This window comes from Anastrepha obliqua, chromosome 1 (genome assembly GCF_027943255.1).
Source record: "Anastrepha obliqua isolate idAnaObli1 chromosome 1, idAnaObli1_1.0, whole genome shotgun sequence".
Classification (NCBI taxonomy): Eukaryota; Metazoa; Arthropoda; class Insecta; order Diptera; family Tephritidae; genus Anastrepha; species Anastrepha obliqua.
In genome coordinates this window covers 101,791,773-101,816,895 of record NC_072892.1, presented here as the reverse complement: position 1 = coordinate 101,816,895, position 25,123 = coordinate 101,791,773, and positions in this window count along the sequence as shown.

The following is a 25,123-nucleotide window of genomic DNA, read 5'->3' as shown; positions in this document are numbered from 1 at the left end:
AATTTTCGTGAATGAATTAAGTGATGCTATTTCTTTGATTTTTTTTCTGTCGATACTCACGACACTTTTCTGTATTATTTTTCGGCATAATTGCGGTAAATATTTAAAAATGAAAACTATTTTTCTAATAGCGCTCACCCCTCAGCAGGCAATGGCAAAACACCGAGTGTATTTCTGCCATGAAAAAAAGCTCCTCATAAACATATCATAAAATAAAATAAAATAACTGTATAAAAAAATTTTTTTTCTTGTGATTCGAACCAAGAATTTTGGATCGGAAGCTCACATTGCTAGCCGCTCGGCTATGGCGCCATGCTGTCGGCGCTGGCCTAAAAGTTATTTAGTTCGTCGCTAGGTTTATATGTAATATTCGTAGCCAAGAGTGTCGCTTTTTTCGTTTCACTTTTTCTCAAATCACTCCCAACGATTCTAAAGAAGTTTTCACTTCAAAAAAAAGTTTACCCCAAACAATTAAGTAGCTTTTATGGTACTTAAATGTGAATATTGGCTAATTTCAGGACTACATCTTATTCTACTTAATTACAGCGATAACCGATGCCCATTGGAAACATCAAGTGAAGCCAAGTCCTCAACCTGATCATTCCAACACAGTGGAGGCCTTCTTCTTTGTCTACTGCAACGAGCTGGTACTGAACCGAATACTTTTAGAGTCGGAGGATATTTAATCGCTGCACTGCTGTGTCTATGTCGTCGTAAAGCTTATACAGCTCCATGTTCCATCGGATGCGATACTCGCCGTCGCTAAAGTGCGAAAATCCCAAAATCTTTTCCAATACATGATTTTCACACGATAGTAAGTCACTCTGTCTGATGATTGTGTGGTACCCAATGGCTCAGAGAAGTCCTTCCCAACTCTGACTAAACTGCCGGTGTTTCTGAACGTCATTTTACACAGCCGCATTATTTTTGCAAACAACATCAAGACTAATGCCAAAAATAGGAGGAGGAGCTCGAACAAACATCCAAAGGGTGTAATCGCCTTGTCGTGCTGCCGAAAGCGGATTTGAAAGTTAACTTAATTCATGTCCATGATAACTGGGGTACACTACTTGCCCAAATATTTATTTGTATATTTGTTTATAATATATAAGAAATATAAGGATACGTGCAGACTATTGGATACTGCTAATAAGGATGTAGCAGTCAGTCTCTTTGTTAGCATCTTGGAAATTGGTCTATAGTAGGCAAAATCATTTTTGTTGTCACATTTAAAAGTAGGAGTTAATGTGTGCATCAATACATGATAATTCTTTAAAAGTGAAGAGGCAACTCCATCAACATCGTACACTTCATACAGTATCACTACTCCTTGCGCTGCCAAAAACTATTGAAAGGCGATTCAAGCTTGTATGTTTTGTAGCACCCAGACCTTAATTTGATAACCCAGTTATGCAAATAAAAATAGAGCAGCTTAGTTGATAAAGTTCTTCAAGGTAATTCCATATTTCATTTCAATTCGTTCACAGCACGATTTGTGGCTTGCATTCGACTATAACCGCCAACAGAGTCCGATTGCTCTTCCAAAACTCGCAGCACAGTCAGCGAATTGTCTACCAAAATGTACCCTATGACATCGATGTAGAGCGAGTTCGGAAGTATAGTCTCGGTGTACTAGCCTGGGTTTTTAATTAGCAGACAAATTTTTATACAATATATATATTTCAATATTTATTTTTAATTGACTTTGACAATTATTTCCTTCTTATAAACATCGCTATGATCACCAATTGGTAGACGATTTTGTGGCACACTCATAACGACAGCAAATAAATGAAGTGTCCTTCCTGTTCGTGCGACAATTGCACAACTGCAATTAGCAAATGAAAAACTTACAGTAAACATTGCCAAAATGTAATTAGAAAAAATTGACATTTTACACAAATTTGCACAAAAATGCAGCGGCACATTAAAAAGTCATATAAAAATTATTTCTGAGTAAAATTTAATTTGTCCGCCTACAGACGGAAATACACCTCACATACATACAGACGAGTAGATTCTAAATATATTTGCTATACTCGTATGTGCATATATGAACCCTGTAGGACAGGAAGAAGCTGGTTAGTTTTTTCGAACTACTTGCAATTGGGAAAATAGTTTTCTATTAAAAAATAAGGCAGGATATCTAAACATCGAAAAATAGTCCATTCATCAGTTTTAAAATATTTAATCTTTTAATGCGCAAGACGGCACGAAATTAATCATCAATTTTGTTTTTCGATAACATTTTTACCAAATGTAAAAAAATGATTTTAAGTGATGGTAATTATTTACCAAATAAAAACAAAAAATATATTGAGTGGTGGAAATCTTTATTTTGACTTTTACGCGCTCCATTGCTTGTCTGTTCACAAGTGCCAATAAAGTATGTCAGTTAATAATAATTATGAATAAAAGTTTAACTAAGCCCTGGCACTTAAAAATGGCAGCTTAATAAAATTTTGAATTTCCGATTTTCCAGCAACTGCTTCCTACTTCACATTCAAAATACATTTTTTTTGTACGGAAACTACTATATTCTGCAAACTGGTCTGTTTTTTTAGCTATCCAAAAAGGTAGAGGCTTTTTTATTTTAAGTTTGAGAACTTAAAATGATAATATAAAACAGAACTATTGTGGAAAAACACATGACTCTCGTACAAAATCCAAAGCACGAATTACCTGTTAGGATGCCCTCGACCAAACATTTCACGCATCACTGCAGCCCTTACAGGTCATTGGAAGGTAGGGAATCATACAGCCAGAATCAACCTCGCTTTCAATCCCATCTGGAAGAGCTGTCCAGCGGAAGGGATGAAGGAAAGTCTTTTCCACGGCTTTAAGTGAAACAACGTGCCGAGATTGATTCCGTCGTTTCAAAGACGGTGATTTCAATGTTGATGACCGTCCGCGTGAAGGAAGGCCAAAAGCCTTCGAAGACGCTGAATTGGAGGCATTGCTCAATGAGGATCCGTTTCAAACGCAAAAAGAGCTTGCTTCAGTATTAGGAGTTACCCGGCAATCAATTTCCAAGTGATTGCATGCTTTGGGAATGATTCAGAAACAAGGGACTTGGGTTCCTTATGATTTAAAACCAAGGGATGTTGAACGTCATTTTTTCGCCTGTGAACAACTACTGACGAAAAGGAAGGGTTTTCTTCATCGCTCGTGACGGGTGATGATAAATGGATTCATTAGTCAAAGAAAGTCATGTGGACTGCCCGGCCATGCTTCTACGTCTTCGCCTCGGCGGAATATTCACGCTGCGAAGGTTATGCTATGTATTTGGTGGGATCAAGTTGGTGCTATTTATTATGAACTGTTAAATTCAAGCGAAACCATCACTGGGAATCAGTATAGACTTCAATTGATGCGATTGAGCCGAGCCCTGCACGAGAAGCGGCCGCAATACGCGGAGAGGCATGAAAACGTGATTCTACAACATAACAACGCTCGGCCTCATCTTGCCAAATCCGTTTCAACCTACACGGAAACACTGAAATGGGAAATCCTACACCACCCCCCATATTCCCCAGATATTCCGTCGATCGATTATCACCTGTTCCGATCGAGGGCACATGGTCTAGCTGACCAGCAGTTCCATTCATTGAAGACATCAAAAAATGGCTTGATCCGTGGATAGCCCCAAAAGATGAACAGTTTTACCGCGACGGTATACGAGATCTACCAGAAAGATGGAAAAAAGTAGTAGCCAGCGATGGACAATACTTTCAATAATTCACTTGTAACCATTTTTTCAGAATAAAGTTGTATTTTCATCAAAAAAAACAGCGAGAACTTAGTTGCGCTCCTAATAATTCAGTTTTTTTTTATTTGAAGAATAGCTTTTAAAAGTAAAGCATGATTAACCCTTTCACGATAGAAAAATTAACACTTTCACGACCAGTAATGCAAATTCAAGGTGGCACAAATTTAATCTCTCTATCGGAAGAGACGTCCAAATGACCCAGCAATAAATTTTACGATTTTTTTGTTTTAGAAGATTGCGCAATGCTGCGCAGGTCCCATCTTTGAAAGAAATTCATAATAACTATCAAATTCGCCACTTACGTTACAGTCAATATTTTTAACTCAATGAGTTAAAAAACAAGAGTTATCCGCACAATACCCATTTTAGTGGCCACGCAAAATTACACTTTATAAAAAAAACCGAATCTGTTTTTTTTTTTTTTAATTAACAACGAAGCAGTGATGTCATATCCTAAATTTCAGCTTTAAATTTTTCCGAGATATACGAAAAAATCCATAGATAAGGGCAGCGTACCTATTTTTATGATCATATGAGCCCGGCAAACACTCTTTTCGCATTTTTACCGATGGCTCCAGGACCGAGCATGGCTCCGGCTCTGGGGTCTACGTGGAATCCAGCGGGGGGGTCTATGTGGAATCAAGCGGAGGTGTATGCAGTTCAAGAAGCGATGAACTTTGTTGTGGAAAAGCGATGAAGAGGCAGATCAATATGTGTCTGCAGCGACAGCCAAGCTGCACTTATGGCCTTAGACAGATCTCCAACCACATCAGGGGTAGTCAAGTCGGTAGACATAATAGCCTGATGCTAACATGGGTCCTGGGACTCGTGGGTATCGCGGGTAACGAGACCTCTGACTCCTTAGCTAAGATGGGCTCTAAGGCCAACTTCTTTGGCCCAGAGCCCGTTTTGCCACTCCCTTCTACGGCCACGGTTAGCAAATGGGTAACTACCACCCACGAGCGAGCTTTGCAGGCTGAGAGAGGCTGCAGATGGACTAAACTGATGTTACCTGTCATGTCCGATCGACTGTCGCAAGCCCTTCTGTCATTAAGCAGAGGGGAGTGCAGACGGCTGGTTGGACTGATGACGGGCCACTTTCTGTGGGCAAAGCACATGGAAAGGTTGGGCATCTCAGACAGTGTACTCTGCCCAGCTTGTGAAGAGGAGGATGAGACGGCGGACCACTTCCTGTGTGTCTGCCCCGCCTTCGCTCGAATCAGGTTTGAGGTCTTAGGCACTGATGTGATAAGAAGCGACCATCTTGGCTCCTTGGTACCACAAGATCTACTCAGATTTCTTCGGAGATCGGGTACATTTAAAGAAAATTAAAAGGGAATCCAAGTGTAGTGCAATGGACTTAATTAAAGTCTGAGTGCTGTACTTGCCAGTTGTCTCGACAAAAAAAAAAACAAGGTATATACTCCTTTAAAAAATGCTTTACAGTTATGCTCCTTGTGCCTTCTCTCCCAAAAATTTCAAGCAGAACGCTGTGAAAAATCGGTATTACTCGCAAAATGGATGAAAAATAATTTGAAAAAGAATGAGAAGAAACCGTAATATGTAATTGAATTTTGTATTTACGCTTCAGTCGGCCTGTTTTTAAAATTACCAATCCCCTTTGTTATGTTATTTTATTTTCCACGAAATGGTACACCATCGAGGGTATTTCTGGCATGAAAAATTTTCTGACAAAAAGAATCCGCCATTCAAGCGTGGCATGAAACTGAAGATTCTTTCATTTGAAGTGCCACAGCATAAATTGGAGGTCAAATGCCTACTAAAAAATATATGCGCCAATTATATGCATACATATGTACATATGTATGTACATTATTACCAATGTTAATGGCCTATCCGTTATTCTGGTAAAAGTTTTCCTGCTGCGATTACGCCTTTAAAGCACATTTTCAACAGGTCACTGCAATCTATATAAACTTTTCTAAGGCTTTTCTAAGGGTATCTCTTCTAATATTAATAGCTTAACTTGAGGCGTTCGGCTTGCACTCTCAATTTCTTAAGTGGTTAAATTACTATCTTAATAATAGACACTCTGTCGTTCGACTCGAAGATGTATCGTATTATTCTTTTGTTGCTTCATCTGGTGTCCCCCAATGTAGTGAATAGGTCCGTTACTATTTGTCCTCTTCATTAACGATATTTCTTTCTGTTTTTCCATGTATCATTTTCTGCTATACGCGGAAGTTCATCTACTCTCCAGCGTGGGTAATCGTTTGTTCCTTAATATTAGTAAATGTCGCTATGATTCGTATGCGAAGCCGCTAAAGACAATTAGTGAATTAAAATACCTGGGTATTTATTTTGACTCCAAGCTCAACGTCCCCATCCACATAAACTATATTATTTCCAAATAGTTCGCAATATTAGCCTTTATTCGTTGAAATAATTCTTCATTCTCTGATTCCTATACTCTCTGGGTCTTGTAGTGAACGAGGACAAAACGAAGTACCTCCTGTCATCACACAAACAGTCGGCGTACTCGCGTGTTGGCACACACTTCATTGTGGACAGTAACAGAGACTTCGTTTATCTAGGAATCAGCTTTCACACCAACAACAATGTCAGCTTTGAAATCCAACGGCGAGTTTCTCTTGCCAACAAGTGCTACTTTGGACTAAGTAGGCAGCTGAGTAGTAAAGTCCTCTCTCGACGAACAAAACTAACAATGTTCTACAAGGTTCTCACCATGCTCGTCCTAACGTATGGTGCAAAAGCTTGTACGACGACAATATCTGATGAAGCGTCGCTTGAAGTGTTCGAGAGAAAGATTCTGCGTAAGATTTTTGAAACTTTACACGCTAGCAACTGCGAGTGTCGTATCCGATGGAACAATGAGCTGTATGAGCATTGCGACGAAATCGACATATCACAGCGAATAAAGATCCAGCGGCCTCGTTGGTTGGGTCATGTCGTCCGAATGGATACAAACGCTCCGGCTCTGAAAGTATCCGATACGATACCAGCTGGTGGTCTCCTCTGCGTTGGAAAGATGAGGTGGAGAAAGACTTGGCATCACTTGGTGTTTCCAACTGCACGAGAAAGAAACGACTGGCGCGCGCTTTGTTAAACTCGCCAAAATCGCCTAAGCGGCTATCGCGCCAATTAAGAAGAAAAATACTCTCGTTCTTGGTTCGGTCCATGTTAGAATATACGGTATTCGTTTGGAGACCGTTTCATGCAGTCTATATTAATAGGTTAGAGTCTGTTCAGAGAGCTTTTGTGCGCTAAGCTTTGCGCTCGATGAAATTTGTTGATCCCATTCCGTCCCATCGCTCTCGTGGCATATTAATAAATCTCATGTCCTTTATCTATCTCATCGTCTGGAAGCATCCTGTTTGTTGATTTATAATAAATAAATATATTCATGTAAACTCTTCCATTATTGTTTTTATTTAAATTGAAAAGAATACGAAAATTACGTATGCAGTACTACTTGACCTCAACTTTATATTAACACCTTTTCCTACAGGATCTAACATAATATATATGTAATTTTTCATCATACATACACACAGACATATATGCAACGCACTTATACGCGATCGTAATTCAGTCAACACCTCGTAAAAATTACGCAAATATAAATCTTAATGAAGTCAAAAATTATGCATCTGTACATACGTGCAGCTCTATGCAGAACTGAGTGCATCACAAAAACAACAACGACCTCAAATAATTGTTTCAAATTGTGAAATGTTGCAGACAAGCATTGCAATCCGATTGCAATTGACAATTGCCCGCTTGCCACTATTGCCACATGTTTGCCATTGTTGAACACATGTGAGGCGAACACTTGGAGCTGCGTGCGTACTTCCAGAGACATGTATGTACGTACATATATATCTACATATATATGTGTGTATGTATGCATGGGTATATGTATGTAATCACATATAATTATGCATTTGCCGTAAACTTGAGGTAAATATTCGCGCTTGAATTTAATTGTAATTTGCTGGTAATGGCTGCGCGACAGCAGCAACATTGTGCTTTTAACTGTACATAGGCCTGCATGTGCATGTGTATGTTTGTAATGCCACATTTGCCGCATAATATTTTTACGACATTTCTTCTTAAAATTAATGATGACTTCGAATTTGTCACACTGCCACAACAAATAAACGACCGACAAGTAAATTGACGATACAAAAAGTTGTAGGCAGATGCTCCCTCCTAGAATTAGTGCTGCAGGCGTCATCGGGGCGAGTGAATTGTAGGCAATCGTATATGAGTATAATTATATTTAAATACATACATACACGCGTACACACACATTGAAAAATAGACATATGTATGCAGAAACGCATAGCAGAAATAAATTAGAATCCTCATCTTATTTGAAGTGAATGTGGGGTGTAAGGCGTTGGGTAAATATGAAATGTGTCACACTAAATCATCGAAGAGCATAAGCATACATTTCACTGTATTTTACTTTCTATCAGCAATGGAACTCTACAAAATTGTTTCATATGTAATCGAGACTAATTAAATCTGTAATACAAATTGTCTGAAATTGGTTGGTGTTGGTTGGTGTTGGCCAGATGCTAGCCCTCATTGGCGGTGGTGCTTGCACATGAACGCTTACACATACACTCACACATTCCAGAACACACTTTCAAGTAGCAGCGTGCGAGTGTAGAAATGAAGAATCACTTCAATGATTACTCCCTCAGAAATTTTGTCCCACTTACTTAACTAGCCTGACTGGCGCAAGAGATTCCGCGGTATTTGTAGGCTCGGCGAGTGTGTGTGGGTGTGGCCGGATTTTATTTATGAACGCAAACATTCGTACTTAGTAAATATGTCATTGTAAACATTTGCTGAGATGTGGTTGAAAATGCGGTCACCTTAAAGTGAGAAACTATGGCAAAGGAAATGCGGTTGGCTGGAGAAGAATTTATATTGATTTTTAAATTAAATTTTTTTATATATTTACTAGCAACCTACACCTGGTTTCACACAGATTTTTCATAAAAGCATTATAAGTAAAAATAAATTCTAATTAAAGAATTAAAATCATTATACCGCTCTAGTTATTCGCTTAGAATTCTACAGCTATAGAAGAGGAAGTGCTGACAAACTATACTAAAACTGACAATACTAAAGCTGTTTGCTTTAAACGTTGTAATTTTAGCCTATTACGGCGGCCGCCGTAGCTGAATGAGTTGGTGCGTGTCTACCATTCGTTAGTACACAGATTCGAGACCCCGGATATGAAACATCAAATTATTATTATTCTAATAGTGGTTGCTCTTCAGACAAGGCAATGATGACACATCTTCGAGTGTAGGTCCCTCCATTTGTGGAACAACTTCAAGCCGTACATCCCAAATAGGAGAAGAAGCTCGGCCAAACACTTAACAGAAGTGCACGCGCCGATTTTGGCTTGAAACTCACTCTTTGCTGGAGTTAAGGAGTTAGGGGTAGTCAGAGGCCCAAAAAAATGATGATTTTCAATAATTATTTTTTGATAGTCAATTGCTTTATTTCACAAAAAGAAAAACATAGCATTAATACATCATGTTCCGACTTGACTTAAGCAAAATTAAAAAAAAAAGTAATAATTGTAAAAGTTGTCACCGTTTGTGTGGAGCCCGTTTCTCAAAAATTCCCTTGCGGCGATCATCACAAGTCCTTGGAGATTCATCTAAAATCAATTGGACAAGATTAATAGATAATCTTGTACCTGATCGAAGCTTATTTTTTCAAAATTAACAATATTTCAGATTTTCGAGAAAAATATTTTTCAGATTTTCGAGAAAAAAAACCCAGTTTATTGTTAAAAAAAATGCAAATTTTGAATAAAAAAATCCTTCGATCAGGCACGAGTTTTTATGTTTTTCAAAAGCAGTATAAATTTTATTGAAATCTACTAAGCGGTTTTTAAGTTACAGTCATCACCAGTTCATTTAAAGTTTTGCTATCGAGCTTTAAAGCGCCCTAGCGCCATTTGTTAATTATTGAATAACTCGAAAAGTTGGCTGCTTAACCAACCAGCAGAGTAGTAGTAATCAGCCAATCAGAGATCTGAAAGGTGATTTACTAGCATTCAACGATGGCCAGATCCGCAGATGGAAAGAACAATTTGAAGCAATTAGCAACACTACTCTTAGCAGGAATGAGCAGCAAAATAACAGCATCCTGCTTTAGTCTAGCGGAGATCAATGATGCAATTAAGAAACTTATGCTCAACAAAATCGCGGGCAAAGACGGCATACAGCCAGAACTATTGATTGCCAGACGGCAAATTTCAGGGGCAATTCTTCATCCTCACATCACCGCCACCTGGGACCATGAAGAGCTGTGTCCGTCTTCAACAAAAAACATCATCATGAAGCTGTCCAAGAAAAGAGATTTGGATAACTGTCGAGGAATAACTCTGCTTCACGCTATCTACAATATTGTAAGCACGATCATGCAAACCACACTCCAATATGTCGAACGCTCCTTATGAGAAGAGCAAGAAGGATTTCGCCTTCATCGAAGCTGTGTGGACTAAGCCAACACTCTTCGCAGCATAGTTGAACAATCAGTTGAGTAGCGCTCCCCGCTTTGTTGACTTTAAAAAGGCATCCGACACAATCAAATCAGACGCAATATGGCTGGCGTTGAGTGGACAGGGAGCTCTTGCCCAGAACCATGTACGATGAAAGAGTCTTGTCGAGGCCTTGTGTTTCCGAGCCGAGTGAACAAGGAAAAAAACATGTAGATACATACGAATGTGCATTTAAAATTTTTACTCAAGTATACCACGTTCAACTTCACTAAAACATTACACAAATTTTTCCTCAGAGCACCAAGATACATTAACTCGGCAGTGCCCTCCCGCCCGCCATCCATTCCTGATATAGAACACGTTCGCTCTAAGTACTCCAACAAGAGCTTAAATTAACTTTTGAATATGCAGATAATGCATCAGGTATTCGTCTACTATCACTTTTTCTCTCAGGTGACTTGAAATGGAGTCCATCGAAGTGATTCTTCAAAACTTCATTTACGTACATTTTGTATTTTCTTTAAAGAATTCTCAACTCGGTGCGTTTTTTTTTTTGTTTTTTTTTTTGCATTTGCAAATACTTTTTATTAAACCCTTGAATAATAAATGTATTTGTGATGGCGCTGTGCCGGCTCCTTTGACTTTGATCTCCTCAAAGAGGCGACAATAAATTGCTCAATTATGAAATATTAACTTTCCAAAAAGGGAAAGTTAATTATTCATTTACGCATATAGCCGCACATGGATGTCTACATACATACGAGTGCGTATGTAATGCCATTGTAATACTGGCGGCCTCCATGACTATCTTAAATGATGGAGTGAACAACTGTCGAAATGCCTGTGGTCGTGCTCGCGGTTAATGAGGAAAGCCGCTAATTAGAATGCTGAGCAAATGTAAAGCAAGCAGACTGCGTTCAATAGTGCAGCATGAAGAAGGGGAAAGAACTCCAGAAAGAACCCCAGCACGCGCATCATCACCAGTGCCATCAATAGGCGGCACTGAGGCATATCAACAGGATCTCCAGGGATGTCAGCGCGGCAATCGCACGGTCTGACAATCCATTCAATCTGGCAGTCGTACTAAGTAATCTCCCAGGAAAATTAATAATTTTTCAAAGTCTAAAAATATCGAACGCGCTAGAACCTCGATTTGGCTGGCGAAGGGATGAACATACATTCATACCTACCTACTCGTATGTGTGCTCACACCAGGAAATATATGAATGTATGTGTGAAACAATTTGTATAGGTACTGGCACAACATATTTTCAGCGCGAATGAGTTCAAACACTGTCGTCCAGATGCACCAATTTTATGGTGGCTACCCAGCAGCTTAGGATGCGATTGGTCTTTCCTTCCTGTGCATTCGTCTTTGTACATACAGTGGCAGACATAAAAGTCCGGACAACTCATAAAATTATGGTGTTTGCTACTTTTATTCCTTAATTCCAAGTGAAATACAATTAAAAACGTCTTGACTCATCTTATGTCGGATTTAAGTTGTTTTCAACTTTGCGCCCTATACCAAAGTCTCACCGTGAGGAGATGATCAACTAACATCTAAGGTGGTCATCTCACTGGTTAATGGCGTCGGGCAATGACATCTTTGACTTGTGTTCCAAAGTGAACGTTTATTTCGCAGGCCTTTCTAGCTTTTTGACTACGAGGAATCTCCAACTTTCCTTCACTAAATCCATGGTGACTCTCTTTTCCACCTGGACGAAGGAGGTCAAACTCCAGCTAAAGGTGAATACTAACCCTTAACGCCAAAATGTTGCGCTTCACTTTTGATAGTTTGCTCCCCTTTTCAGCGCACAAAACGGCAATTACCACTGAAGAAGAGCTTCAACTGCTTCGCGAGATCCGCGTAAATTTGGCCCAACTAGGTTCTGGATGTTGTAGCAGGTTAAACTCTTACTTATCAAAAATCGGCGCCGACATACCCAACATACATATGTTCGGCATGTGAAGGCACCTTAAACCCATTCACCTAGCACCCTTTCCCTCTGGACCCATCCTCCCGAAAGGGCACGTTTCCTGGGTGTATGGTTAGGTGAGTTGGATGTCGAATACAATCGGTGGCTACACCGCACTGGCAAGGTTTAGTAAACTGCTACAACAAAAATAACATGTACAAATGAAGTTGGTGACGTGAATACATAGTCCATTCCTCCCAAATGGCAACCTAACCTTCACATGATACAAACGAGACTCTAGCGACCGAGTTAAGGCGGGATAACTATTCCATAAGCGACATGGAAATTTCTATGCTTAGAGGAAAACCGGGAAACTCGGCTCGGACACAGAAGGCCAATCTCCTACTCATCTTAAATTAACAAATTACAGATGCCAGAGGCCCTTTGTTCCACCTAGAAACTACGTGGAAATATGTACGTATATATATAAAATCTCGCCTAATCGACAGTAATTTTTCAAAGTATATTTTCCGATTTCTCAAAATATTTGGGGTCGCTCTCAGCCAAAATATATGAACTAAATATTTTTCTTAGACATCAAGTGGAGCTTCCGTAAGGCTAGTCATCGACATCGCGGCTAAATAGACTGATATCCCATTGCCTGCACACTTCTACCTGGTGAGTTAGGATCATTTTTTTTTTTTTTTTAGATCATTAGTAAGAAATTTCCGTTACTGGCTAATGTAAAAGCTTGATAGCTTCTCAGATGTCGCCAATACGCCGATGGTTAGAAAGCCTTTGCTACCTTGCATGTCTGGCTGAGCTGACTCGAGGCCAATACATTTAAGAGCAGACAACAGATTCAGTCATGGATTCACCAGTCAGTCAACTGATAGCAATCTCAGCATTGAAAGTACTGAAGTGGTTCGGAGGCTTAAAGTTAAGTTTGTTGGAAAGCAATTCGCAAGAGACTGCTCAAACGTTCCCGTTCATTACTCCTTAGAGAGGATGTGCGTAGACAAAGATGATCTTTGGCTCAACGTCAATGTACACTGGCCCGTTGAAGAGAGGATGAACTGGATGTTTTCAACAATTTTAGCTCGCGCCTCTTTTTTTGACACGGAAGCTTTGCCTATAAAATCTACGGATGCAGCACTTAGCTTTAGATCAGTTTTTGTTACTAACTTCAGCTGTTTAATCGACATAGTGTGCTCCTACAAGTTCCAAACTAGCGAGACTCGGCACCACACTTCCTAACGAGAATACTGAAAATGGTATTGGTTTACCCAAACATGTATAAGTACAAACATATACATGACTTCTGCAGAAACTGTCTAAACGAAGAAGAGAAAAAGACAATATCGTAGCTTCTGTGCCATTGGTCTGCTCTATGCACCAGGCTCTCCACTTTAAGTAGAAAATTGTTTAATGATTTATAAGATCTGAACACTGCGAAGCATCTCCGAACTTCGGTGGTGGAATCAGCAGTAATACCTATAACAATGTCAGCTTTGGAATCCCACGGAAAATCTCTCTTGCCAACAAGTGCTACTTTGGACTAAGTAGGCAATTGGATTAGTAAAGACCTCTCTCGACGAACAAAAATAACATTCTATAAGGCACTCACCACGACCGTCCTAACGTATGGCGCAGAAGCTTGGGCGATATCAATATATGATGAGGCGTCACTTGAAGAAAGATGCACTGCGGAAATAAAAGACCTTATAAATTTTTTTAAAAACACATTGGTTTTAGGGCTTCTCAATGGGCTATGCACCTGAATGTATCTCATAGTAGACAGCCGGTACAATCTAACCTAACCTAGAATGAACCATAAAGCCAAAAAATAAAAAATCTTAAACGGAAAGCCCCATCTTTTACTAGTGCTCTCCTCGCAGCAGTATAAGGAGCTGATGCCTTGTGAATTCTCTCGGATTATCTCGATAGTTCTTTTGATTTTCCTGGATTAGCTTTGATTGCTTCACCTATTCAAAAAACACTAAGAATCACCATCGATTGAAACAGATTGGGCGCTATTCGCTAAATCTTACAACTTCTCACTCATTACCTGGCGCCTCAGTAGAATTAATGGCTAAGGACTAGCCTCGTCCAAGGTAGTAGTCACTGGGCTGTCTCTACTCACAATTGAGGTATTCACAACTTTTCCATTGCGATGAAGGCATTGTTTTTACTGGTATGCCTATGACCTTGAATTATGTTTGTTGCTGTAGAAACATTCTCTACGACATTGAATATTTATAATCCCTCAAGCACTTGCCACTCCACAATTTTATAATCCTCACAATGTCAGTATGAAATTAGTTGTCTAAATGACAAAATTGTCATATTTCCTGTAAACTTCTATACTTCTTATCCGGATTTTTATAGCCACCACTGCATACGAAACTACACGAAAGTATTTTTGTAGTATGTGCATGGATTTGTGTGCTGCTTTTACAATTTATTACCACTCAATTTGACGTTTTGACATAACAACTTGTTGTTCGTTGCTCTTACACTTCATTCTTTTTCTTTTTGGTTGCGCTATTACTGCGGCTAGTTTCTTGTTGTTGTTCTCTGCTCTATTGCTATTGGGCTGATTGACTTTTTTTTCTTGTCGGCAGCCGATTTTCCTTTGACATTCGAAACTCATTGCCGACGGCTAATTAGATTATTTGTCAATTTGTGTGTTGGTGCTTTGGGGATATTTTGACGCTGCTTTAGCAGTTTTTTCTGGGTTCTCACTTACGGCCTCCTGTCACCCAGTGCTACAAAAGTAGGTGGGCCCATTCTCACACCAATGAACTGAGTGAGAGCTGACTTTGCTGAAATATCTGACATTTTCCTATTAACTCGAAACGCACCGTATGACCTGTGCAAAGTATTCAGTGGGAAATCGGAAATAGTTTTATTAGTGTTGTGCATTTTTTTGTTTATTATTATTATTTTTTTTTTTTTGGTTATATTAGTTTCGTTCTAGTTTGTATTTTGGGGGCCGACTACGAGTTAATTAGGTTTTCAATCACTGCCTGTTATATGGAAATGTTTTGATTTGCTCTTCTAGTCCATTTATAAGGCTTATATGATATATAAAATCGAGGTGCATTGTAGGTTGCTCAGAGTGGGAAGAGGAATCGATTTATTCATATTTATTTATTTATTTAATCAAAAGTTATTTTGAAGTAGAAGTTTTGAACTTTTTAATCAGAATCCTCAGAAAAATTGAAGGTGTTAGGTGTTTGGCCGAGCTCCTCCCCCTAGTTGTAATGTACGACATGATGTTTTCCCCCATAAGGGCAATGCATTTTTATGCGGAGCTTTTTCAGTCAGAAGTTTCCAGGCTTCTCCGCTTCGCATTGCTTTCATAACACAAATAAGAATCCGTTGGCTTAAGATCTGGATCAAAGAAGATCGTCCTACCGCAGCACATGTATGTACATACCTTATCCGCCCGAAGGCTGACCATTCACAAATGTAATGGAACGCAATTTCGTCATCTGCTAGCCATATTTCACTTAAAACTTAAGGTATGAGATAATAAATCCCGTGATTAGGCCAGCAATAGTCTGCAAATCATGTTGGCCCAACATCAGCAGAAGTTTAGTCTGAGGTGAGGCATTAGGAAACGTTTCAGATTTCATTTAGTTTTGTTTTCACGACAAGAACATCTAGCTTTTGTTTATATATTGCACCACGGTACGTTTTACACGTCAAGTCAGTCAAATGCGTTGCCGCAACGGACCCAATATTGCCCAAAATTACTAGGCATTTACTTTACAAGCAACAAATACATAGTGCAGAGTAAACACTGTTCGCAAATAGCCCTCGTGCATGCAAGAACAAGTATTTTCTTCGTAAACTTTCAATTGCTTCAAAGGAAATTTACAGGCCATTGACTTCAATTTAAGTTAAAAACAAACAATTTGATTATATTTTTTTAATTTTTTCTCATTTTTTTATATATATTTATTTCCTTTTTATTTTTTACTTTCTATTTTTTTAATTTTTTATATTCTTTTACTTTTTATTTTTTATTATCTATTTTTTTAATTTTTTTTTATATTTTTTATTTAATTTTAACTTTTTTATTAAGTGAGCAACTAAGTTGTTTGGTAATAGATGACGTCAGCAGTGTGTGCTAGTCGATTCTAACATAACATAAACGTCATAAACCAAGCTTAGACATATGGTAAACAAATTACTCCGACACATTAGTTATTTTGTTTTTTTTTATCATATATAGGGTGTTTTTTTAGAGGTTAGGTTTTCAAGATGAAATAAAACGTATATAATTTAATGTTATGGCCAAGAATTTAGCTTGCCATTATGTTTTGAAAATGATTTCGGGCAAGTGGCCGCCGCGGCTGGCTCGAATAAATTCCAGCCGAGAGGCCCAATTTTCGACCACTTTTTGCAGCAATTGGGGCCGTATGTCAGCAATAACGCGCCGAATATTCTCTTCCAAGACGTCAATCGTCTCGGGCTTATCTGTGTAAACAAGCGACTTCACATAGCCCCACAAGAAATAGTCCAGCGGTGTTATATCGCACGATCTTGGAGACCACGCCACACCAAAAGTTTCCTTCAATAAATCGGTTGTTGCGTTGGCTGTATGGCATGTAGCGCCGTCTTGTTGGAACCAAAGGTCGTCCACATCAACATCGCCCAATTTAGGCACGAAAAAGTCATTAATCATGGCTCTATAGCGCTCTCCATTGACTTTAACATTATGGCCGGCTTCATTTTTAAAGAAATATGGACCAATGATTCCCTCTGCCCATAGAGCACACCAAACAGTTACTTTTTGAGGATGTAACGGCGTCTCAGCAATTGCTTGTGGATTATGTTCACTCCAAATGCGACAATTTTGCTTATTGACATATCCATTCAACCAAAAGTGAGCTTCATCGCTGAACAAAATTTTCTTCGATGCGTTGCGCGAACCGAACCATTATTTTCGTAATAAATTTGCACGATTTGCAAACGTTGTTCAGGTGTAAGTCTATTCATTATGAAATGGCAAACCAAACTGAGCATAAATCAAGTGACAGCTGTCAAAAAGACCATCTACGAAAAAAGTAGTGCCAACTTGAAAACCTAACCTCTAAAAAAAACACCCTTTACTTTTGGTTTTGTGAAAATATCTGATTTTGCGCCGAATAATCGTCATTTGCGGGAAGTGTTGATTTTCCTCTTTCATTCAAAAAAAAACGGCGGCTGAAACGTATCGAGAGCTACAAAATGTTTATGGAGACGTTGCTGGTCTCGTCACTTCAAAGACGGTGATTTTAATGTTGACGGCCGTTCGGGTTAAGGAAGGCCAAAAACCTTCGAAGACGCTGAATTGGAGGCATTGCTCAATGAGGATCCGTGTCAAACGAAAGAAGAGCTTGCTTCAGTATTAGGAGTTACCCGCCAATCCATTTCCAAGCGATTGCATGCTTTGGGAATGATTCAGAAACAGGGGACTTGGGTTCCTTATGAGTTAAAACCAAATGATGTTGAACGTCGTTTTTTCGCCTGTGAACAACTACTCCAACGGCAAAAAGGAAGGGTTTTCTTCATCGCTCGTGACGGGTGATGAAAAATGGATTCATTACAGTAATCCAAAGAAAAGAAAGTCATGGGGACTGCCCGGTCATGCTTCTATATACGTCGTCGCCTCGGCGGTATATTCACGCTGCGAAGGTTAAGCTATGTATTTGGTGGCACCAAGTGGGTGTTTTTTATTATGAACTGTTAAAACCAAGCGAAACCATCACTGGGGATCGGTATAGATTTCAGTTGATGCGATTGAGCCGAGCACTCCACGAGAAGTGGCCGCAATACGCGGAGAGGCATGAAAAAGTGATTCTACAGCATGACAACGCTCGGTCTCATGTTGCCAAACCCGTTTAAACCTACACGGAAACATTGAAATGGGAAATCCTACTCCACCCGCCATATTCCCCAGATATTACGCCTCTCGATTATCACCTGTTCCGATCGTCGGCACATGGTCTAGCTGACCAGCAGTTCCATTCATATGAAGACATCAAAAATGGCTTGATCCATGGATAGCCCCAAAAGATGAACAGTTTTACCGCGACCGTATACGAGATCTACCAGAAAGATGGAAAAAAGTAGTAGCCAGCTTTGGGCAATACTTTCAATGATTCACTTGTATCCATTTTTTCAGAATAAAGTTGTATTTTCATGAAAAAAAACAGCGAGAACTTAGTTGTACAATATTATTGTCTTTTATTTCATTTTATTTTAATTTCTTCTGCTTTATTTCGTTTTATATTGTTTGTCTTTAATTTATTTAATTCGGTTTTATTTTATTTGGCATTCTCTTATTTTATTCTGTTTTATTACATTAAATATTTTTATTTATTTTCATATTATTATTTTCATTTCATTTTTCTTCATCTTTTATTTTTTTTCATACTCTTATTGTATTTTATTTCATAATTTTTGTTTTTTTCATTTTAGTTTTTTTTTATTAATTTTTTTCATACTTACATTTCAATAAATTTTTCCTTCATTTATTTAATTACAATTTTTTACTTTATATTATTTTCTCTTTGTTTTTATTTTAATGTATGAATTAAATTTAATTAAATTTTTTATTTTATATTATTTTAAATTGAAAAATTTATTTACGAATAGCGTACTTGCAAGTATTTTCTTAACAAACTTTCAGTTGTTGGAAATGAAAATTACATAGCCATGATTTTATTTTAACTTAAGAAAAAAAATTATTTATTTATTTTTTATATTATTTTACTTTTTATAATTTTTTTAGTTTATATTATTTTTTTATTTCATTTTATTTTATTTTCTTCTGTTTTATTTTATTTTATTGTGTCTTATTTCATTAAATATTTTTATTCTCAATTTCTTCTCTTTTTTATTTTAATTGATTGCATTTTATTTTATTGAATTTTTTACTGATTTTTTATTGTATTTTACTATATTACATTTTTTATGTTGTTTTTTTGTTTGTTTTTCATTTGAGTTTTCAATTTTTTTTTTAATTTTGCCTCAATTTTTTTAATTAAGTTTTTACTTTACATTATTTTCTTTTTGTTTTTATCTTAATGCAAGATTTTTATTTTTTACATTGTTTTATTTTAAATTGAAGAGTTTTTTGCGAGTATCTACTTGAAAGTATTTTCTTAGCAAACTTTCGATTGTTTCAAATTTACAGAGCCAAGACTTTATTTGAACTTAAAAGCGAACATTTTTATTTATTGAAATTTTTTTTATTTTCTATAATTAATTTTTTTATTTTAATTAGGTTTTATTTTCATTTTATTTAATTTTTAATTGTGCTCTATTTGGTTCAATTTTATTTATTTAGTTATTTTTACTTTTCTTTATTATTATTATTAAATTAATTTTACTTAATTTATTTCAGATAATTTATTTCTTTATATTACTTTCTTTGTGTTTTTATTTTATTTATGACTTCTTTTTCAATCAAACACGAACAATTTTATTTAATGTTTTTTTTGCATTATTTTATTTTTAATTATAATAATTATTATTATTATTTGCAAGAGCGGCAGCCGGGGGCGCAAAGTGTTTAATTCAATTTTATTTTATTCGAAATTATTTTATTTTGTTTTATCATTTATTGTTATCATTTAATCTTATTGCAAGAACTTTTTTATTTTTTTTTTACATTTTTTATTTTTCATATGATTTTATTATTATAACATCAATTTTTTTATTATATGTTTTTTAAGAAATGTTTTACTTATATTTTTTGTTAATTTACTTAATATTTTTCTTATTTCCTTTTTATTTTATTTGCTTGTACTGCATTTAATTGTAATGCATTACATTTTATTGAATATTATTTATTGTACTTTGTTTAATGGTGTAGCATTTGGTTCTTACGCATTTACCGAAGTTCTTTTACGATCTAAGTTATGACTGCGACGCCTGCATCTCGTATAGTCAAAATTTACCAACAGATGGCACCCAAGTCGTCATCAGAGACATGGCATCAAAGAATGTTAATGGATTAACATTCTGTGGCAAAATTAGATAATTTCGAACAACAGGTTGAGGTATTTGCTTAAAATCTCTCTATTCTTGTTTATTCGAAAAAACTTCGAACATTCGGAAGAACGAACGAACTTCGATTTCATAAATCAATAAAATATAAATCAATGTCCCAGCCGAAAGCCTCTGCTGCCAGCGCTGCGTCAGCTTGAGTTTACTGATAATTTTATTATCATGTAAGCTTTTAAAAATAAAAGAATAAATAAAATAAAATGTATGTAAATCAATCTTCTCTGGAGCGACTTGGCATTAAATTTTCAACTAATATCTATTCTAATTTAAATTCTTCGCCATGTGAGACACTCTGTAAACTACTCGCGGCATTACTACTCTACACGATTGCTCGCAGGGAACTAATGACTCGAGGAGGAGATTCGGCACTAGCCCGATACAATTTACTCTGAAATTTTATACTCGGCGCTCTGCATCGATAGCAAGGAGCAAAAATGCATTCCACATTCAGGCAATTTGTTATTTGTTACCCTGGCAGCGAAAGTGAAATCTGAGACATGCGCTGTTGAAGTCGTACACACACACGTTTAAACCCATCTAATCATTTATTTGTATTGACGCCTCTCTGAAAGCAGTCGGGATGGCTGCAAAAGTAGGATATGAAATTTCAGTTCAGTGGAGTGCTCAAATAAGATGGGTTGGTAATGCAACAAACAATAGAAATTTCCATTCGCACAAATACATATATAATTACAATGATGCTTGACGCCCATTTTAAGAAGGGCGTCTAAAATATTCTCAGCTCTCGCTTTGAAGTTCAAAAATAAACAAAATCTGTTCTGATTCCCATTCGAAAGTATTCGAAATGTACACCCCTGCACCAAGATGAACACTTATATTATAAAACTAAGCGAACTCGCATTATTCAAACTCTCTTTAAGGCCATTCAAAGAACGTATCCTCAAAATTCGAAGAGTTGTACGAGTTTAAGATGAACAAGTTACAGAGGAAATGCGCTGCTGGAGCATAGTAGTGGTCCTGCAAGTGTTCTAAATTAATTGTTACTTTGGTTGTAGCAGTTCACTAGGATCAGAGCAAAGCTGAGCGAGCAATAGAACTTTTGCTGAAAGGTTATATGAAAAAATTTCAGTCCAATCAGTGCAAAATTCAGGGAGTTCCAAACATTTTTCCGTGGAGATTTCACAGTTTTGTTGTTTTGCGACCGAGTTTCATGATTTTTATATATTTGGAAAGGCTAACGCTTCCGCAATAATGTGCCAAAATTTCAAGCCAATCTGAGCAAAGCTGAGCGAGTTATAGCGCTTTTACTGGAAGGTAATGTGTCAAAGTTTCAGGCCAATCAGAGCAAAATTAAAGGAGTTACAGACATTTTTCCGAGGAGATTTGACAGTTTTGTTGCTTCATTCGATTTACATGACTTGTACATAGTTGGAAACCCTAATGCTTGTGCAAGAACCTCCCGAAATTGCAGGCTATTCGGGGCAAAATCTGTACGTATCTTCACCAATGAAATAAAAATAAATACATGAACTTTTTAAATTCTCTCACTTATCGAATTGTATAAAAAAAATGTTTGGTCGATTGGAAGCCGTTTTGGTCGGTTTTTAAGATGGATTTGGTCGGAAAAGAAATTCTTGAGTGGCAACCATGTCAGGCAGCGAGGCATTCGGCTACGTCGGCCGATGCATACGTATTCATTACACTTGAATTATTTTCTGTGTATTGGATTCAGAAGTGCCTAAAAGTATACCACGGAGAGTGTCAATATGTCAGTTTGTTGATTTGCCTCAGAATTTAAGAACAACCGATCGACCGATTATTTCTGTGGCAAGAGGGTTTGAGTGCGATTTTAGTCGTGTGTTGTGTGATGTGGCATATTTTCGTATTTCTTTAGTTTTTTTTTTTGAAATTTAACTAATAAAAAGGAAAATATAAGAAGTGTTACTCATCTTGGATAAAAATTTTTTAAATTAAATTTTTCAAATTTGCTTGATTATAAATCACTGGCCAACTTGAATCCGTTTATTAGCTTGGTAAGTATGTTTTTCCCAAATAATGAGCATGCCGTTTTGTGATTAGAATGCCTATGAATTATAAATAAATATAATAATGCCTTTTAAATTTCAAGAATTCACTTATTTCTTAGGCAATCCCACTAGTTAGATTCCTTAATTGAAAATACCAGTTATTTCCTTCTTTATTGCTCTTTTTGGCAAACCTGTTACATCACCTTGCTCAGCAGCAACTCAGCATCAGAGAAAGTTCAACTGACGTAATAAAATTCGCGAGCAACACTCGCCATGTTCAAAAGCAATTCGTTCAAATACGATTCAAATTGGATCTAATAAGATGTTTGCACGGTGAACTTAATTCGCGATTTTTAGAACATGAGTTGCACATTCTCAGTTTTAGATGTTCTCTGTTCAGCATTAGCCGCACTAATTCTAGTCACAAGAAATTGAAAAGTTATGGAAGTTGCGTTGAATAATTCATCAACGATTTGAGAATTTTTATTTTTGCGACCACATTAACAAGCAAAATTTTGAGTCGGGATATTTTCGAGTGGTTGTACATAGAGTAGCCGCTGCATACCAAGCTTGGGACTATTTGTTGAAGGCAGAGCTTCGGAGACATGCTAACAATTGTTCTCTTTGATAACACATTGAATAATTAGATTTGTATGTATGTATGTATGTACGAGGTGTATTCAAAATTTAAGATGAATTTTCAAATTTCGCGGGTTACGTACATTCGACTATCGATTATCATTACTTTTCATGTTGGTACGCTTGGCTGGAAGATATGTTCACGGTTTTAGTAATATAGCATATTTAGTTTGCTTATGAAAGGTATAAATAAGACAAGAGTTTTGCATGTTCGGCGATTTTCTGCTATCGAAAGAAATGGATCAAAGAAGGTGCGTCAATTTTTCTGTACAAAATAGAATTAAGTACTCAAAAACACTTGAAATGTTAACAGTGGCGTACGGTGAGAGTACTGTGAGTCAAAAAATTCTTTACAAGTGGTACAAGCTTTTCACAGAAGGTCGAGCACATCGAAATGTTGAGAAAGTTAAAAAAATTGTTATGGAGTATCGTCAAATCACAGTTAGAGAAGTTTTTGAGGATGTCGGCATACGGATTGCATCATTCCATGCAATTTTTTCGGAAATTTTGGGCATGGAGCATATGGCAGCGAAGTTCGTTCCGAAATTGCTGAATTTTTACCAACAATAACGTCGCATGAGTATCGCTCAGGAATTGTTGAATGACGTAAATGATGATTCAGATTGGGTCATAACTGGTGACAAATCATGGGTGTATGGTTATGACATCAAAACCAAAGTCCAATCGTCCCAAAGGCTGAGTCCAGGGGAGCCAAGACCAAACAAAACACGCCAAGTTCGATGAAATGTCAAGGTGTTGCATACTATTTTCTTCGATTACCATGACGTAGTGCATCAGAAGTTCTTACCACAAGGCCGTATGGTAAATAAATAGTATTACCTTGAAATTATGCGCCGTTTGCGTGAAGCAATACGAAAAAAAGGCCCGGAGTTGTGGGGAAAAAATGCATGGCTTTTGCATCATGATAATGTACCTGCTCACTTATCTTTGCTTGTGAGAGATTATTTGGTCAAAAGCAACACCGTTAGCATGCCTCAGCCACCGTATTCATCAGATTTGGCTCCCTGCGACTTTTTGCTGTTCCCAAGATTGGCATACCAAAAAGTGCATATCAGAACTGTTCCGAGGATTGGAAAAAACGCTGGTGTATTATATCTGAGGGGTACTACTTTGAAGCAGATAAAATAGAAATTGATGAATAAATAAATATTTTTTGAGAAAAATGAAAATTCACCTTATTTTTTGAACACACCTCATACATCACTCATTACACAGGTCTGCGAAATCTCGCTTTTTTACAGTTTCTAAAACCACTATGGGTGCTTCCTGAAGGTTCTTTTATGCTGAAAACGAATATGACCTTGAAAATGCTCCTGCACGTCAGGATTTTTGGCAATTTGAGGTTAAATAGTCAAAAAATGCAGATTTTGGCCATTTTTTTAATTTTTTTTTTAGCAAGGTAAAGTTTTTTTTTTTAATTTTCCACAACGGCAGCGCAAAGTACTACCCTTTAGCTTAATATTTTACGATTAATATAAAAAAAGTTATTATATTTTGAATTGGAGACTTTTAGATATGCAAATTCAACCTTTCTAACTCTCTAACGCCCCTATAAAGGGCGAATTCAAAATAGTATACCTTTTTTTATATTAATCGCAAAAATATTTTTAAAAATGGATTTTAAAGCTGAAGAGTAATACTTTGCGATGCCGTTATGGAAAATTAAAAAAAAACTTTACCTTTGCCAAACTTGCCAAAAATCCTGACACGCTGGAGTATTTTCAAGGTCATATTCGTTTTCAGTACAAAAAAACCTTCAAGAAACACCCATAGCCGTTTTAGAAACTGTACCTCGCAGGTCTGTGTTATTATACTCGGCAAACTCTCTTGCCTGGGTTGGCTACCATTGCAAAGTAGTCAGTAAAGAAAAGATGGATAGACAAGGGAAGGCCTGGACGAATAGAATTCCTGGACCATTGAGATTAATACAAAGATAAATTAGTCAGTATCTTGTTGTGGTTGTAGCAGTTCTTTAAGCCCTGTCATTATAGCGTAGCCACTAGTCATCATCGTCTATCATATCTAACGGGTTCGGTCCAAATGAATAGGGGTACTAGGTGAGTGGGTTAAGGGGCATGTGAATAGTTGGTTAGTGCCTTGAGGGGTAACTTAATAGATAAGGGTTTAACCTACTGCAATATACTTAAGGGAATTGTATCCAGACAACGCGGTTCTCACCAGACAGCTGAAGCTCTTCGTCTGC